Here is a 19,899-nt window from a genome sequence, read left to right as displayed (position 1 = left end):
GTCACATACAAACGCTTTAAAACAGATCTTATTTAAAATACTGGAGCTCCGTTCATGCTAGACATGTTGGGGCCAACAGCTTTGGAGAGTGTCCAAGAGACTTCACTAATGGATTGTTGTTTACAAAATGGCAACAGATAAAAGAACTTGTCAGAACCGCATTCTGTCTGGAGTGGAACTTGCTGTTCTAGGAGGGTCATGTGGTTTTGCAAGCAGAGTTGAGGAAAACAGGCTTTCTCTCTGAGAGAGAGAGACACACACACTGATCAGTTCTAAGTTTTACAGTCAGCAGCAGCAACTGGAACTGGAACAGGACAAGCTGGCAAGCTTGTGGAAAACCCCATTTGAAAGATGGGTTGTGAGTGCGTAGTTCAGCCTGGTTAAAGCCCTTGTGGTTCAAGCAAGAGGAGAGGACTGGCTGTCTAATGTTTCACTTGGAATAAGAGAAACAAAAAAGGCACTTTGTGGTGACCTGAAAGAAAGAGGTTATCATCTGGAGAACTCTGAAGTGGCAAGTTTCTTACACAAGACTCTGAAGTGGCTGATATAAAAAAGGAATCTGTTGTGGGTGTCAGCATACAATGAATATCTCTCTGAAAACCGACAAAAATCTTCCTGAGTGGTAACCATTTACCTTTCAAGCACCAAAGTCTAGTGAACATATTAATGTTAAATTCTAAGCACAGTATAAGAATTGCCTGCAACCAGTGAACTTGGAGGAATGAGCAGTGAGATTGGACTGTGAATCAAAGAACTTCTTTGAACTTACACACACATTACAGACGCTTGTGCTTAGAATTAGAAGGGGGTTGAGTTAGGTTACTAAGTCAATAGTGATAAGTTAAAGTGTGATTATGTTTTCATGTTTAAAGATATTTAAAAACAACTTTTGTTTAAGTAACCATTTGACTTGGTGAATATCTATTGCTGCTGGGTTTTGGGGTCCTCTGGGCTCATAACAGTACTACCTTCTGATAACATATTTGTGGTTCCATTAAGAGTGTTACCATTTTCTATTTCTGTTGTGTATGCAATGTCACTTTATTGCTGTTGCAGCCATTTAATACCTTATGTTGTTTCTGCTGAGTACATTTAGTACCATATTCTTATTCTGTTGAGGAAAGTTAATATTTCAATTCTGCTGTGTATATTTAGCATTTCATTCTGCCTTGTGTATAATTAGTTTTATATTCCAACTCTTGTATGTATTTGGTGTCATATTCTGATTTTGAACCATATTTGAATTCTGTTGTGGATATTTAGTATCATGTTTAGATTCTATAATCCAAATATGCTGTGGATGATATCATCCAATTTCACTGTATTCTGATTATCTCACACCATATTCAAATTTTATTATGCATAACTAGCTCTGAAATTTAATTCCGTTCTGTATAATTGGTCCCATATTCTGATATTGTTGTAGATATTTGGTACCATATTTTGATTTTGTTTGCGTATTTAGTGAAATTTGATGTAATTTCTGATTCTGTTATATATATATTGTATTATGTTTTGATTCTGTTCTGTGTATTTTGCATCTTCTTCCATTTCTGACATGCACGCATATTCAGTAAGAGAATTTTGGGTGATTTTTACTTCCATATTCTTTTTGTGAGTATTTAAATAATATTTTGATTCAGTTATGGCAATTAATATATATTCCAGTTCCATTGAATATATTTGGAATATATTCCCCCACAGGTATTTATAACCATATTCTGACTCATACAGTAATTTAATTCGATTTCTGTTGCATTTATTGAAAACTTTTTCCAGTACCCAAAAGAGTATTTAATACTTTATTGACTTTATTTTTGTACATTCAGAACTAGGTTTTCCAATATTGTTTTGAGTATTTAGTTCCATGTTCTAATTGTGACATGAATGATTATACTGTGGACTGTCAGTAATATATTCTTATTGCATTATTTCCCTGCACCTTTATATGGTGGACATTATGTTCTAATTTCTCTTGAGGGTCTTCAGACCTATCCCTTGTGCGCATTATATTATCATATTCAGACATGGCTATTTATTACACTTTCATTACTGCTTGTCCATGTCTACTTGATGCCTTAATTGAAATGTTTTTGGTTAATCCTGTTGCCCCTTTAACTCAATGACTAAATTCTGAATTGTGTACTTGAGACTTTGACCGATTGATTTGGTGCTGGTAATAACTGGTGCAATTTTTAAAAAAATATGAATCCATTGTTGCTATTTTGCCATACTTTCTAATTCTGGGTTTTAGTGCCATTTTGTGTGTTTGGAACCTACTTCCAGTTCCTTTTAACATATCTCAATACTCTTGTGTTTCCATTCTCAGAATGTGGTGGAATTTCTTTTGCATTTGATTCCATTTGGGACATTCGGATCATATTCTAATTGCACTAGAACATTTTAATAAATTATGATTAAGAGGTCAGTCTCTCAAACATTGTCCCAATTATGCTGTAAAAGTTTTGCACTATAGGCTAAATTTAAACAAATATTTGAAGGGCAGTGGTACTATATTTTAATATATTATCTGACTGGCTATTGAGTAAATTGTTCCAAGCCCTTTTCTGTATTGCAATAATTGTCTAACTATTCTGCATGCCTGGAATGGTTTTTTTTTTTAAAAACCACATTACACCACAAAACGATTTTAAAATTCTCTTACCATATTTTATTCTAGCTTTGCATTCTCATTGGATTTTTGACCATGCTCTGAATGTAGTGTGGTATTTGATGCTACACTACATTTCTGTGGTTCTTATTTGATATTAGGTTATTAACTGAATATTTGATACTTCTAATTTTGTTGTAAAATCTTACACTGTGAATTAATAATATGGTGGTTCGAGGGAGCATTTAATAAATGAGGTAAATACATTTTTGTTGCAGGAATGTAGTGTCTCACACTGACTATGTTGCTCTATTTAAGATAGATACTATTTTTCTGCAATTTTTTTGAATATTTTAACTTTTCCAAGATTCATATAGAACATAATTACATATATCATATAAATAGTTATTTAAAATTACAAAGTCTCATATGATTGCGCAAATCTCACCCCCCCCCCCCAACTGCTAACATAACAAGAAGGGATGTTTGACCATGCCTTTGTTAATTAGTCCATATCTTGATCTTCAGGAATTTAACGCTATTAACCTAATTATATCATTTAAACATTTTTGTGGAAGTTGATTATATCCTTAAGCCAGTATGATTCAAATGAGACTGCCATATTTTAACAATTTTAACAAACACGTCATATTTCTTTCTAAGATATCTTTTCCGGGGGGGGGGCACAACTTTGCTTCTCCATATTCTAGTGAGAAATAAGTAGGGGGGAGTCGGACTTCTATGTAACAGTGATACATTTCTTGGCTACTGCTAGTGCAATCCTCATGAACAGTATCTGATATTTTGATAGTTTTGTGACAATAACCATGAGATTGCTCAATGGAAAATCCACTTCTAATTTTTGTCAAAATTTCTGCCAAGTCATACCAAAAGGATCCAACCTTGAAAGCACACCTAAAACACAATTCCAGAATTTCAGATTATAAACTGTGTAGGGAATAATTGTTGCATAAAATTTGATTGTGCCAATCTATATCTGAAATTAATAAATGTCATCTTATCAGAGCACAATTTTGACCAATATTATTCTTGAATCCTTTTCTCCAAGCCCATCTCCCACCTTTCCCTCGATTTGTGCAAGTCCAGTTTTGGGCTATTGCTCTGCAATAGGAAATGCATCTTAGATATAAATGTACTTGTGATCACCTTTAGAAGAAGAACCTCCATGTCACTACACATTGGCGGGGTCATGGCTGGTTCTAAACTAAACTATCTCTTTAAAAAAAAACAATTGAAGATAGCAGAAGAAAGTTCTATTTGACAAATCATATCTATTTTTTAGCTCCAAATGTCATAAATTGTCTTTGCTCATAACAATCCTCAATACACTTGATCTCTTTACAGTGCCAAGTGTCCAGAATTTTATTTCCTATTGTCATTGGTATTAACTCATTTTGATATAAGGGTTCTTTTGAAGATGACCCCACTTTTAGACCTATACATTTATTAATTTGTTGCTATATCCAAATTATGTGTATTACAATGTATTGTCTTTCCAGACAATAATTTAATATTCCATTTGTAAATGAAACCTTTTTCTATCTTTTTACCTTCCAGGTGTAGACCAATTTGAGCCCAATCAGGAATATCCTCTCCCTCAAAAAAAGATGCTATAAATTTCGATTGGGCAGCCAAATAATTTTTTTAAAAAAAAATCAGTTAAGTATAATGATTGTACAGCATTAATTAAAATTGTTAGAGATAGAAATTTCTAGTTGTTTGAACATTTAAAAAAACTGTCACTAGTAGTAAAAGAACTTCACATAAGATGAACATAATTGTAATCTTCCTGTTTCAATTCTCGTCTGCAAAATTTAGTTGATTCCCACAAAGGTAATTCAATTAATTTAGAACTTCATCCAGATGCACATTACTTAGCTCTTTTCAAAATGTTTTTGTATCCATTATTTGTGTGTTTCTTTGATGAACAAATTCAATGCAAGCAACAAATTTTTTATCCATTATATTGTTACAGTAACCAAAATAAAAATGTTGCATAATTATTGTGTTTTTGTTTCACAAGATTTATATCACAAAAATGTCTGATTTTTGTTGAATAGGAATTTATAAAACACTGATTTGAAATGTTAGCACAATGATATTAATGGCTCAAGATGTATTATTTCAGTTAACTGAATTGTCTTCAATGAAAGACACAAATTAAAATATTTTCCTCTTGTTCATTGACAAAAATCTGTTATGATAATTTGATATCATATTGAATAATAAATGTGACAAATTGTTTTCTAATATCTGACCCTCAACAACCATCTCTAAATTAGAATAAAAACATTTGATATATAACATAAGGAGATAAAGACAGCCTCTACAATATTTATAAATTGATACATGGAGGGTAGAAAAAGTATCTAAACAAAAATTTATAAACCAAAGCATCTTTATGAGAGAGAAACAATGTAATTTGCTTTCCAGTGGTCCTTTGATGGGTGTCCAATATCATTTCCCTCTAGTTCCATTCACTACATATTCTGTTGGCTGCTACTTCATCACTTTAGCTATTTTCTTTATTGTTAAGCAGTATTTCGTGACTTTCTAATCATGGCATCAATGGAATAGAAGCATCTCATTCTCTTGATATTTTCTAGATAACTTAAATATAAATGCTATTATTTCTATAGCATCAACAAAATATTTACAGTTGATTTCAGTGTACTTACCTATGCCTTTCAATTATTTAACAAACAATTAAAAAGACACCAACATTAATTTAAAAGGATTTGGAATATTTATTACGATTTTAAACAATGCTCCACTGTCTGTGTTATACCCCAATACTTGTGCACGAAATGGCTACACCCATCTATGTATTCTCAGGTCAACCAATTAAATGGTGGTATCCTTCAATGGCAACTTTGATAAAGTAAGTACAGTGAATTCTGGAAATACTCAGCATGTTGGCATCAGCAATGGCCAGAGAAAATAGAGTCAACATTTCAGATCAATCTTTCTCATCATTTCTTGTCCTGAAACATTGTTCTCTCTCCACATTTGCTCCATGACTTGCATAATATCTCCAGCATCCCCAGTTTCTACTTCAGATTTCCAGTATGTGTAATTTTTCTGTTTTTTTTTAATTAAGCATCCATCATATTTCATTGCGGTGAGTCACATCTGGCAATTCAGCCCCAATGACCATTCTTTTGCATTGAAACATCTTCTGCTCGGTGACATGGTTGCAGGTCTTACACAAACTCTTCATTCCTAACTACGAAGGGAGCACCCACTCTTACACTTGCATTAAATTGTATTGCAGTTTCTTGACATTTCTTTATTTGTTTGCCTGTACACCTTTTTTTAAAAATTGCATGACCAATGAGTGGTAGGGGAGGGGGAAGAACCTCAGGGTTGTATGTGACATGATGATCAATCTGAACTTTCTTTTAAAAACCCCTCAAATTTCCACTTCTGTGCCCAACTGATGGAGGAGCCGGGAGCTGCATCTGTCAGGTCCAGGCTCCATCAGGACCAGGCTCCATCAGGACCAGGCTCCATCAGGACCAGGCTCCATCAGGACCAGGCTCCATCAGGACCAGGCTCCATCAGGACCAGGCTCCATCAGGACCAGGCTCCATCAGGACCAGGCTCCATCAGGACCAGGCTCCATCAGGACCAGGCTCCATCAGGACCAGGCTCCATCAGGTCCAGGCTCCATCAGGTCCAAGCTCCATCAGGACCAGGCTCCATCAGGACCAGGCTCCATCAGGACCAGGCTCCATCAGGACCAGGCTCCATCAGGACCAAGCTCCATCAGGACCAAGCTCCATCAGGTCCAGGCTCCATCAGGTCCAGGCTCCATCAGGTCCAGGCTCCATCAGGTCCAGGTTCCATCAGGTCCAGGCTCCATCAGGACCAGGCTCCATCTGGTCCAGGCTCCATCAGGACCAGGCTCCATCAGGTCCAAGCTCCATCAGGACCAGGCTCCAACAGGACCAGGCTCCATCTGGTCCAGGCTCCATCAGGACCAGGCTCCAACAGGACCAGGCTCCATCAGGACCAAGCTCCATCAGGACCAAGCTCCATCAGGACCAGGCTCCATCAGGACCAGGCTCCATCTGGTCCAGGCTCCATCAGGACCAGGCTCCAACAGGACCAGGCTCCATCAGGACCAGGCTCCATCTGGTCCAGGCTCCATCAGGACCAAGCTCCATCAGGACCAGGCTCCATCAGGTCCAGGCTCCATCAGGTCCAGGCTCCATCAGGTCCAGGCTCCATCAAGTCCAGGCTCCATCAGGTCCAGGCTCCATCAGGTCCAGGCTCCATCTGGTCCAGGCTCCATCAGGACCAGGCTCCATCAGGACCAGGCTCCATCAGGTCCAAGCTCCAACAGGACCAGGCTCCATCAGGACCAGGCTCCATCAGGACCAGGCTCCATCAGGACCAGGCTCCATCAGGTCCAGGCTCCATCAGGTCCAGGCTCCATCAGGACCAGGCTCCATCTGGTCCAGGCTCCATCAGGACCAGGCTCCATCAGGTCCAAGCTCCATCAGGACCAGGCTCCAACAGGACCAAGCTCCATCAGGACCAGGCTCCATCAGGACCAGGCTCCAACAGGACCAGGCTCCATCAGGACCAAGCTCCATCAGGACCAGGCTCCAACAGGACCAGGCTCCATCTGGTCCAGGCTCCATCAGGTCCAGGCAACGCCGGCGAGACGCTGTCTTACTCCCGTCCCACTTCACTCCCGCCGGCACCTCCTGCCTCTCCCCCCACCCCCCCCCCCACCAACACCCACCCCCCCCCCCCCCCACGCGGCGAGCGCCGTGCAATTTAAAGGGGCCCGTCGGCACCGCGGCCGCTGGACCAAAGCGGGGGTTGGATGCGCTCGGTCCGTCCACCTCGGGTCTCCGGGACGGCCTCGGAACGTTGCGAAACCCCCTGACGTCACTCCCGGCATCCTCCGCACAATGGCTTCTGAAAAGAAGCTGGGCAAAGAGTTTTTTTTAGGCCGTGAAAAATAGAGAAAAATAATTTCCAAAATTTGGAAAGGGCCGCCCGCGTGCAAAAACCTACGGGAAAGAGATGCCGAGTCCACGGCGGTGAGTTTGGGCCGGTCGCAGGAACGAATGGTGCGGGTTGTCGGGATGAAATTGACTAGTGAAGTGCTGGGAAGTTTTGCTGGGAGTTGGTGTGTGTGTGTGTGTGTGAGAGAGAGAGAGGGGGAGAGAGTGAGTGTGAGAGAGAGAGGAGGGGAGGAGAGGGAGCTGGCGCTCACCAGATCGCAGCCTTTCTCTCGCTTGCCCGGGAACCTCTGCCCGCCCCGCAGCCCCCTCTGCAAGACATTTGCCCCCCTCCCCCCTTCCTCCCCCTCCCCCCCTCCTCCCACTTCGATGCAACCCCCCCCAACAAAAAACTTTGCCAGTCCGACCCCCCCCTTTCGGTGTTTTGTTTTAAAAGAATCGTAGAAAGTGATGCGATTCCCCCCTCCCCTTAAAAAAGTGGTTTTGCGGGGAGCGAGAGTCCTTGATGGGGGGGTGGGGGGGGGAGGGAGAGGTGGGGTGCGGGGTTGGGGTGGGGTGGGGTGGGGGTTGGGGGGTCGGGTCTCCAGCAGCGGACTTTTTGTCACGGTTTCTGAACGTGGTAACTTTTCCCCGAGCGGCTGCGATTTCGTTCGGGGAAGCGGCTGCGCGTCTCGGGAGTTAAAGCGCTTCGCTTGGACGCCACCCCCCCCTCCTCCACCCCCCCCCCCTCCTCCACCCCCCCCCCTCCTCCACCCCCCCCCCCTCCTCCACCCCCCCCCCTCCTCCACCCCCCCCCCCTCCTCCACCCCCCCCCCCTCCTCCACCCTCCCCCCCTCCTCCACCCCCCCCTCTCCTCCACCCCCCCTCTCCTCCACCCCCCCCTCTCCTCCACCCTCCACCCCCCCCTCTCCTCCACCCTCCACCCCCTCCTCTCCTCCACCCTCCACCCCCTCCTCTCCTCCACCCCCTCGACCCCCTCGGCGAGTTGCGCCGCGTGAAGTTGGTGAGCGTTCGAACGGGGTTATTCTCCCCCTCTCCCCCTCTCCCTGGTGGGTTCGTTGCCGCGAGTCAGAAGCCGGGGCGGTGGGTCACGCTGCTGGGCTGTGACCGAGTAAGAGGTGGCGAACTCCAGTCCTTCTGCCGGAATCTGGGGGGGTTTTTTTGTCTGAAAACGTGTGCGGCTCTTGCACTTGTTGACTCCCGGGGTTGGGTTGGCGCCGGCGCCTCGTTCGGTTTCATCGACCATCGCACCGAAGAGCTCCTAATATTGCCCAGTATTTGATGGGGGGGGGGGGAAGAGAAAAAACTTTTGTCCTTCCTCTCTGCAGCACCACGTGAGCTCGTGGACTTGGAAGGGGGGAGAGTGAGGAGAAAGGGGGATTCAAAGATAACAGTTCTTGAAAGCGTTCAACTGTTTTCCATAGATTAATGGTGAAACTCGTTGGAAAAACGTGTTGTGATTTCATTGTTTTGGAGTTGAGAGAAGAGCTTTAATATGTTGACTCCTATTTACTAGGGATAAACGATTAACACTCCCTGTGATTCATAGTTTCAACAAGTTGTCTTCTAACTGGACAGGTAGATTTGCTTTTTATTTTGTTTGTGTTGCATTCAAAGTGTTGACTTCAAAAGTCAGATTCCAGGGTGGCATCTTGTTTATTCTCTATTTGCCCTATTGCTAACACAATCCGAAGTTTATAGTTTGCTTGTGTTTCTCAAGTGAGATTTTTGTCTGGTTGACTTGTAACCAATCATAGGACATCTCTGAAAGAAGTAAACAGCATGTTTACCTGGAAGTCTGGAATTATATTGAGGTTATAGTAAACCAGGTCATGATTAAATGTTTGTTCTGTTACCAAAGGGGTTGTGTGGTAGCTATTATCGCTCACATCCTAATTGAAAATCTTTGTCATCTGTTTATTCTGTGAATAACGAGCATTTGGATGGAATTTTCATCATTTAATAAACACAAATGCACTATTAGTGTTGAAATATAATCACAGATGATTATATAAAATTGTAATTGCCAGATTATGATCTTTTAGAGTGTTGCTTATTTTTTGATATTTGATTTACCTGTCTTGGTTTAAAAAAAAGATTAAAATGTCGCTTAAAGCAAGTTCCTTAAAATTGTAAAGTTTCATTGTGAAATTGTACAGTTCGTTGAAATTGTAAATTCTCGAAAATTGTGTTTAAATTAATGTTAAACTTGTGTGAATTTTAGTCGAGTGGGATCTATTCTATCATCTTGTTTCCAGATAGTTGAACTTTAAAGAGTCAAGATGTTACAAAAATGAGTTTAATATTTTAAATATTGTATTTTTGAGTTGTGATTACAAAATCTTAAGTTCATCTCAGAAATAACACCAAATTTAAGCTACAAGTACAAAATATAATTTGGTGTTGGGCTTGTTAGTTATATTCATTATTTTTTTAAAATATAACTGGTGTGTGGTAGCAATGAGTAAAATGCTAGAATGTTTAAAGCTTGTAGTTGATCATTCTGACTTTGTCATGAAATTGGATTTGATCTGTTTCAGAATGCTTTGTCCTTTTCATCTGCTAAATTTTGAATATTTTGACAGCCCTTTGTAATTGTAAGACATTTCAAAGAGATATATTTTTGCTCTTTATTTAATCAAAATAATAAAGACTTTAATAGCAAAGTAATTGAAGTGTGAAACATCAAATTTCTCAAATGTTTGGGTGAGATGGAATAATTGTTAAAATGCAAGACAGCTTTGTATTTTAAAATTGTCTTAAATTAATTTTGATTGATGTATTGGTGTAAATTGTAACAAATTAGTCAAGTTCTTTGATATCCTTAAAAATCTTGTATCAAGACTGTAATTGATGTGACTTGAGTGAAAAAGGATAACAAACCTATTGAAGTCAGATTTTTATGGTGATCTGATTAACTTCAAATTTTGTTAACATTTTTGCTTTTGAATATCGATGACAAGCTGCTAACTTTAATATTATGAAACGTTTGTTAGTACATTTACGAATTTGATTGAATTCCTGGTCAAACAAAAAGAAAATTTGTTAAATGCAAATTTGGGTAATAATCTCAATCAAATATACAATATTTCGTTTCAAGGGACTAAATAGAAATGTATTTTATAAAATATTGAATTAAATCTTTTCTTTTGATAAGTGGTAGCAATAGCTATTTGTCTGACCCCTTTTGCTGCTTGACTTACCGAACTAACAGTATAACACATTCAGAATTCATTCTTCAGTGTTTTGACATCAAATTTAATCTCTTCAATGATTTTAAATTGTTAGAAAAATATATCCTTGACACTTGCAAAAAATGCAAACTCTAGTAACGAAAAATTAATCAAAACAAAATTAATAATGTATTTGTTTGCAATTGCTAATCCTGTCAACTCAAGGAACTTGGGAGAAACAAAGGTTCTAGTCCTGCAATTTTTCTAAAAGTTTTTAAGTTTTTTCTCTATGTAATAGAGCTGGATGGTTTCTTTTTGTGTGAATTCTTGCACAGTTTTGTATTTTTTTTAGACAAAGGTCAAGGAAACGTGTAAAATTATGAGAGTGCTTGTAAGATTAGTAAATTTGTTTATTTTCTGACCATGTTAAGGAGAAGCAGGCATGAAGGGAGAATGTGTCACATTTGCAGCTTTTTAATTTTTAAAGTTAAATTTAATATTTTCAATGTTCTAGTTTTTTATTGTCTATTTATCATGTGTGAACAGAAACTGATGGAGTCTTGAAACATTTTAAGTAAATTTTAAAAGAAGTAAATTATGCAATAATGGTTTGCATTTTATGCAATCGTTTCTGTAAGATAACTTGGACAGAATAAAAATGTAATCACCATTAACTGAAGATTTCAAATTTGTACAGAATCAACAGAATTATTACAAATAGTTTACCATAATTATAAAATATTCTATCTGCTGCAGAGTTTAAAAAGTTGTAGCTTCTTTGTAAGCTACTTTTTTTGCATTTGCCAGTCCATTTTCTTACTAGAAGGATAATGCAGGCTTTTTAACATTCAGAAATTAATGTGCTGGAAGGTCTTCAGAGTTTGAAGTTCTTTTGAATAATATCTGTGCCCTGTTTTAAAACTGCTACATTTAGAACAAAATTTCTTGAAAAATTTTACTGTAATATGTCGCATATAAATATTTCTGCTTTATAAACAACTTCACGAATCTTCATATCCAGTATGTGTTCTCACACCTTTTTCTATCGAAGAAGCCTTTTGATAAGCACTCAACAAGTGAGAGAGACCAAAGTCTAATCTGATTAGTGATAATCTAAATTAGAGCAATAGAGAGTAAAATAAACTCTGTAAATAGTTTATCACTGACAAATCAAGTTTTTATAAGGGAAATACCGTATCTTTATTGAGAGACTATTATTGTAATTCTATCTCTAAGATTAGAGTTCTGGATACCTGAAAGTGTTTTGTTGAGAATCCCTATGCTCAGAATTGACTTGGACTTTGTGGTTGAAGTGAAATTGACTGAATTATCATAACATACAGAATTTTTACAAGTGTAAATATCAATATGAATGACTAATATTTGACACTTTGTTCATTTGATATAGGGTTTTTTTTTTGATTAACATTAAACTGTGTTATTCAGTAACAAAGTAGAAAAGTTCCCAAATGAGTTGGTCATTGCAAAACTTTCTAAAATGTATTGTTGATCTGTACTTAAATTGCTCTTTTGCTATCACTTACATGAAATTGGACAGTTTAAATTTAAAACCCAGCTTAAAGCATACTTTCCACATGGTCGTGTAACTGCAGTTTCCAGAATAAGATTTTGTAAATTTGTGATCTATAGGAAACTATCTGACTGTTCAGGGCAAAACCTTGATTTGCACATATGGATCATTCACTGTTAAGTATTGAGATGCTTTTAAAAGACATGTGAACCTATCCTTCAAGAAATCCACAACATGTATTCATAATACCTAACAGTAACGTGAATTGATTTCTATAGCCCATCCTTTGTACCACACGGCAAAACGTTTTGCAGTAGCTTTCAACTTTGGCGTGGACTTGTGCAGAGATTTAGCAATATCAACCTTTTTAGTTTGGAACCTTCAGTTGCCCTTAACACTGAGGGAGGTATTTTGGAAGGCACATTTTTTTCCAAGGAAATTGATCAGTTTTACTGCTTATATTTAACCAGAATTAAACGGCCACTTGCATGTTATTGCCTGGAGAAAGTAGTGCCTGCTTGCAGATTAGGAAGATTAAAAATAATGAGCTGAACATTATTAATGCTTTGACATGTTTTTTGTCAAAAAACTGATCCAAAGACTTTTGAAGTATCGATTTTTTTAGAGATTTATTTTTAAAAGCTAAAAGTAGTTATTACAAAGTCACTGGAACAGATCTAAACAAGTTTCATGAATGTGAACTTTTTTTTGTACAATAAATACTCTTTCATATGTTAAGAATTTAAAGTGAGGAAGATTAAAGATTTGGTTGTAGTTTTTAAGGTATTTTTAAAGTGAAGACAAATGTGTGGTTTATTATGGAGAATTATACATTTATGTTAATGAGTATATCTGTCGAATGTGTCCAGTTTCCATGCATTTTGAGGTTAAAATTGAAGCCAGTGTATTAACTTAATGATGCTAAGGAACAAATGTCATTGTCTTTCTAAACTTTGGATGAATGTTATTTCCCTTTACCTTCTATTCACTGTTCATTGCCAAAGTTGGAATTTAAAAGAACAGTCCTGCTGGTGAAAAGGGAATCTGAAAGCAACATCTCTGACCCTTTCTGGCTTCCACAGTTAATTGATTGTGTTGAATTTGTAATTGTGTTGAATTTGTAATTGTGTATAAAACAAAGTAAATTAGTGACTGGTTCTGAATTTATTCTCTGTATTCAATCCAGATAACTTCTACTTTCCACACTGTTTGATTTGATTATTTTGTTTGCTAAACACTTTATTTGCTGGGGTAGATGCACTTGATGGCTTTAACGTGACAGTGTTATAGTTGAAGGAAAAAGATACAGTACTCAATAAATGTCATCTAGATCTGGCCATCAGCAGTTTAAGTTGACTTCAATTTTTGCGTTGTGGATGCGAGTATAGCACCATACTAATGCACATCTCCTCTTTTATTATTCAATACACGTACTGGCCGTGTTTACACTGTATATGGAGTTGTGCAATTGTTTTGGTCTTTAGTGTAGCTGTAAATTCTATCCTTTGTGCCAGAATATTCAATGAAATTATTTAATTTTAAACTGGTTGTTAAAAAGATATATAGTTTAATGTCAAAATCTTGCATGTGATTGCAATAGAATTTTGGTTGGACACTGAGGGAGATGGAGTACTTGATCAAGTAACTATTACTAATTTAATTTGGGTTATCTAAATAATGCACAATGTTTGCACATTTGACTGAACTATTCCAACTTTTCATTGATTTCTGTAGAGCTAGAAGCATATGCATGTAAATAAAATGGGTGAGATTAAAACCTGTCAAGGAATGAAATTAGCCAGGGCAAGTTGAGATGGAATTTTTCATAAAGTTCTAACATTTATCATTTTAAGAACTGGATATGAAATAGTGAAAACCTTTAACAAAGGGATAATTATTGGGAGAAATATGGTTTCCTCCAAAGAGCCAAGATTCTTTGGGATTTGTGGCACAGATGTTTTGTCCTGCCAAGTCGATGATCATTTTCTATTTGCCCAAAGTTGGATTTAAAAAGGAGTGCCCACCGCTATAGTTATAATAATGTTTTTCATGCCATCATAGTGGTTCTAAGCATTAGGGCAGAGCATAAGTGAGTTGAAAAATATCATTAATTTTCTAGAATCAGTTGACATTCTAATTGAGACTGAATCCCTTATGATGACGAACTCTTCAGCTGTTCAGATCCACTTTCATTCCATTTCCCATACTTCACAATTTATTGTTTTTGTATCGCACTGTCAATTTTTCTTGACAATAAATGCTGAGATAAGAAATCTTAGCATTAATTAAAAAAAAAAAAGACTTTTCAGTGGGACATGAAAATGGATAAAAATTGCTCATGGTGGAAATCTGCAATAAAATGCTGGAAACACTTATCAGGTCAGGGAGTATCGATGGAAATAGAAATAATTAACATTTTGGGTTAAACCCTTTGTCAGAACTAGTGTTGGATGTATTGAGGTTTTCTCAATTTAAATGCTGATAAAACCTATGTATGTTTTCTATTTGTTATTTTTCTGCCAGAAATATTATTTGCAGTGACACATATTTTAAGAGGGGGAAAAAAATGAAGCAAATTTTCCTCATTATTCCTTCCAATCTGTGGAAATGATCACGCTTGTTATAATTTTTCTTCAAACCATAATCTTGAAAGCATTTTCAATTTTATTTTTGTATTTCATTGAAGCCTTTAATAATAATTTTCACTAAATATCAAAGGAATTTATTCTGGATGTGAACACCAGAGGAAGGACTTCAACTCAACTTCATAACACTAAGATCATATTGCACAATATAGCCCAAATTTGACTCTTTGTAAAATGAATAGAAAGAAACTAACAGTTCCCATTTTTAGCTCAAGTATGACTTGATTTTGAATATTTTTTTGTCTGCCAATTCCAGGAACAATCTCTACTGTTAATCCTGTTTTAGTTATAGATTTATTTTGATTTATTTATTTAACCAGAATTACTCCAGTCTCCAGGCCTACCAAAAGATGGAAAACACCATGCTGAAGAAACTCAGCAGGTCAGTGTCCTTTATATAGTAAAGATAAAGACACATAACCAGGCTTGAGCCCTTCATCAACTTGTGATATGTTGGTAGATGAAGGGCTCAAGCCTGAAATGTTGGTGATGTATTTTTATCTTTGCTACATAAAGGACACTATTTGAGCTGCTGAGTTTCTCCAGCTTTGTATTTTTACTTCAATCACGGTGCCTACAGACTTCTGTGTTTTACTACCAAAAGAACTTGACTGCCCTATTGAAGCATTTTTTTGTTGTTGCAATACTTGTGAATATAGTATATTCGTATCATTTCTAAATTTGGACTAGTGGTGACATGAGGCACCAGAATAAAGTGGAAGCAAGCAGAACAAGAAGTTTTTACCCTGCAGCTAATTGGTCACTGGTCTAATTTTAATTTTCATTGTCAATACAAAACTGATTTATGCACCGTCCAATGCATCCTTTCGAAGGAGATTCTTATCGTTTCTGACTGCAGCAAATATTGTGGGGGGGAGGGAAAGTATCTTGAAGCACAACTAGAAGATGAAATTCTGAACACAATACTTTGAAAGAATAATAGTCACCCTGGAAAGAGTGTTATTACATTATAAGGAAAAAGCTGGAGGTTAAAATGTGAAAGAAAGCCAGTAAATCTGATGTGGTAAGATCAATGTCCAGTGTCTGTAGACACTTTCTATAATTGGGCATGTTTTTCTGGTCATTAAATAAGTTATGCAACATTAGCATTGAGTCAAGTATAACAGTAGTTTGAAACAGTGAAATGTTGAATGAGATTCTCCTTTGGAACAATACTAGTTGAATTATGAGTAGTTTTTGTGAAGTATTTTCATTAATTTGTACAGAAATGGGTGGGACCTGGCAAAATGTATTTTATACATAAAACATCACTGCAATAAAATTAAAGCCTTATGCCAAAAACAAAAGAACAGTGGTTGTACATACCACTGCAATTTATTTTCTGGTCATATTTCTTCCCCAATCCAGTCAACTGTAAAGGAAATAGAAAACCAATACCGACTGTATCGTTTTCTTGAAGGAACAAAAGGATTTTGCTGGAACATAATCATGAAATGTAATACAGAATAACTGTACTAAATTCAAGTTGCTTTATGGATGTAGCATTTTTTTCAGGTGAATGTTTTAACCATTTATATATATATTTTTAAAATCCACCAAATAGAGGATATATTGTGAAGGGTGTTTTGGGGTCACTGCTTGTCCCTCCTGCCCAAGTGGTGATTCTTCGCTGTCAGCCATTGGAATTTCTTGTCACCTCTCTTCCTGCATTCGATTGCACCATCAAATCTTTTATTTTCAGTGTGGCTTTTGATATTTGTTCCTGCCATTACAGTTTTTTTCATCCTTTTTGCTGGACATTCATTATTTGTCCCTTTTTGCATGGAAGGTTTAGAGATTGTGTCTGTAGTTCAAATTGCCACTTAAACAGTGTTCTTAGATTAAAGACATTTCAATTGAAAAAGAGTGCGAGCAGAAAAGAAATGTGATGCTTGACATTCAGCACTTGTATTTTGTCATACCACACCACTGTCTTGCAGAAGAGCATTGTTAATAATTCCTTCATTAATGGAGAAATTAAGTACAAAATGCTAGCATGAACTATCTTTTCCATCATGCTTTCAAAAGATGTTTGAAATACTTAATATGATTAAAAATAATGTACCCCCCTCCCCACAGTGCACTTATTTTCTTGTGAAATGTTTAAGTATTTTTAAAATATACTGGTAATTTCAATGGAAAACAGCTTGGATTCAAAATACGGTATTCTTGCAAGTGACTTAGAAATCCATCAGACTCTACAATAAATTCAATTGGGGGCTCATTTAAGGACTCTTACTTTTGCACTTTATTGTTGGGTTTTTCCTCTCTATATTGCACGATTGTTTACATGCATACAGTTTTTTTTGCATGACCAATAAGTGGTAATACTGCCTTGCCTGCCGGAAAAAAAAATCTCATGACATTATGTACAAGAAATCTGAAATAAACCTTCACAATAAATGATCTCTAAACTAAAGTAGTCCAAACTGAGGAATTCCAGTAAGTACAATTCATTGCAAGTACATTATATGTAGTCTATCATGTTAACTAACAGCTGCTCATGTGGCACAAACTGGTAATTAATCTGTGAGTTTAACTAGTATTGCGTCCTGTCCAAAAATTGTGAACAATTCTCTAGCCAGGCATCAGTTGTTGGTCTGATGAGCGCTGATTTTGGGGGCTTGTTTTTCTTTCTGTTTGTAATCTGAATGTTTGCCAACTCTTCCATTGTTCTTCAATTGGAACACTTGCTGAACTGAATCCCTTGGCTTAATCCATTTACCAAATTTTTAATATTTTTTTCCAAACCTACATTGTGCTTCCCTGTTGTCCTGCATAACTATTCTCTCTGTTCCTCCCCAGTATTGGACAATTTAAAACTTTATTATTTGCACTGATACAATGGAAGAGCAAACCACATTTTCTCTTTGCTCAGTTCTCTACCCATAGTGTGCTGTATCTTATAGTGCTACAAACATTTTAAACGATCAACTGTTTTTCTTTCTAAACCACTATTCCATCCTCCAACTCCCTCAAAAAAAATTGCTCTTAGTCCGCATACAGGAGATGACCTGCCTAGTAACTGATTCCCTTTTAACTTGCCACTTGACTGCCATAAGCTGAATTCACTTATTGTCCATTTTCGTCATTCTTAAGCCAGTATCAAATTGTATTTTTTTTACTTCAAATTATGCATGTGCATTGGTCCAACATGCACCCCAGAGTACACTATGCCTGTTCCTATAGCCGGATTAATTCCAAATAACCTTTCCCTTTTGCTTTCCCCTCACTTTATCTGTACTTTTTAAAAAAAACTATGTGCCTGATCATTTTCTTTTTAAATTTTTATTGAGTTTAACATTTAAAATTACAAAATTTTAAGGAAAACACAGAACAAGTCATCTCGTATACATACAAGTACAATTAAAAAAAGGATGAAACTACATTAGACAGTTCCTTAATTCACATGAGAAACAAGTTATTGAATTAATCTATGATAACCATATTGAAATCTTTATTTGCCAAATTAATCCAAATAAAAGAAAAGCTAAATCTAATCTACCCTCTCCCTCTAATCAAGATTATCTTTGTAAAAGAAAAGAGACGTGGATCGGATAGCGAGCTCCAGATGCTGGACCGAGCATCTCCGCAACATTAAAAATGATAGTTTGATATGTGCCTGATCATTTTTAACAATGTATGTCTAAATCAGTGGTATTAAAACTATGCTGCTAAACTCACATTCTACTTTAAGCAATCCCTGTGCTGTAAGTGGGAAGGGAAGGTTGAGAACCACTCTACACCCAATTGTTACTGAAATATTTGGCTTGAGAAAAATTGTCATTGGCCCATTTCCTTTGGAGTTATGAAACCATGCAAGTCATTTAGGTACAATTAAAACAGTGGTTTTCATATTTTTTATTTCCACTCACATACCACATCAGAGCACTTGTGGCAGAGGGATTGTTTAAGGTGGAATGTGAGTTTATTGGGCAGTTTGAAAACCACTGTTCTAAAGGGAGTCTTGAACCTTTCCTGGATTGTTGGGTTTCTGTTATGTTGCATAGAGTTGTGGTTGAGATAAAATGAATTTATTTTTATTTTTGTTGGGATTTCCAACAAGCAGTGATTCATAAGCTGGCTGTCTACTTTGATTCTAAATAATCCATTTATAAGTTATTTGTCCCTGAGAATGTCTATTTTACACATTGAACAAACTACTCTGGAACCCCTGCTGTGGCACTAGTCTTCTCGACACTAGGTCTATTGCAGAAGCTCTAGCACTGTTTTGCAGGCATCACCCTATTCTGTGTTTTGCAACAGTCAGCGAGCTGAACAAAGATACAAATTTGTGACCTTCCATGAGGAAGAGTTGTCCAATCTTTTGACATAATTACTCTAATCATTTACGTCTGTTGCTTCTGAGAAAATGTGTGTATTCTAATTGCTGTGCACTTGGTGCCAGGTGAAATGCTTGAAGAGATCAAAAGCATTTGAACAACAGAAATAGCAATGTTTGAAGGGTGTAACCAAATCTCTCATATTTCACTTCTGTCACAAAGCAGGTGTCCATCTCGACTCCTCCATTTGCAGAGAACTTAACCACAATCCATTTTTGTCCTTTTGACACTCAAATACATTTTAATTTTTCATAACCACCAAATTTTATCTGCAAATATTAAGGTTGGTTCAGTTGATGTAAAAGCCAGCTGAATACTTGCACGAAAAATATCTGCACCTCTGCTTTGGTATTGGTCTTCTCATCAGCAGATACTGTGCACCTACTACTGATGTGCATTGATATCCAGCTCATTTCTGCAGACAATGGTCTTGGGAAGCATCAGACCCATACTGTTGTTCCTGTTGAACAGTATTGCTTTTCCAGATCTTTTCGAGGAAAGCATGAAATAAAACTATAATGAAGATCTAGTTTCTTGACCTAAAATGAAACCTGAAAATTCAAATGAGAAAGACTAATTTAATCAAGAGCTGATTC

At 37.2% G+C, this 19,899-nt stretch overlaps 1 protein-coding gene across 2 annotated transcripts in view; it reads left to right on the top strand.

Moving 5' to 3' along the window:
* Positions 1–7,561: 7,561 nt before the first annotated feature.
* Positions 7,562–19,899, top strand: part of plagl2 (pleiomorphic adenoma gene-like 2) — a 125,016-nt gene continuing 112,678 nt past the window's right edge. For both annotated transcript variants that reach the window (XM_069883914.1, XM_069883913.1), the window contains exon 1: positions 7,562–7,689. The gene's annotated coding sequence lies outside the window, so the exon portion shown is untranslated. The remainder of the gene's footprint in view (positions 7,690–19,899) is intronic.

The sequence above is a fragment of the Narcine bancroftii genome, chromosome 6, assembly GCF_036971445.1.
Source record: "Narcine bancroftii isolate sNarBan1 chromosome 6, sNarBan1.hap1, whole genome shotgun sequence".
Classification (NCBI taxonomy): Eukaryota; Metazoa; Chordata; class Chondrichthyes; order Torpediniformes; family Narcinidae; genus Narcine; species Narcine bancroftii.
This window is presented reverse-complemented; position numbering and strand designations above follow the sequence as displayed.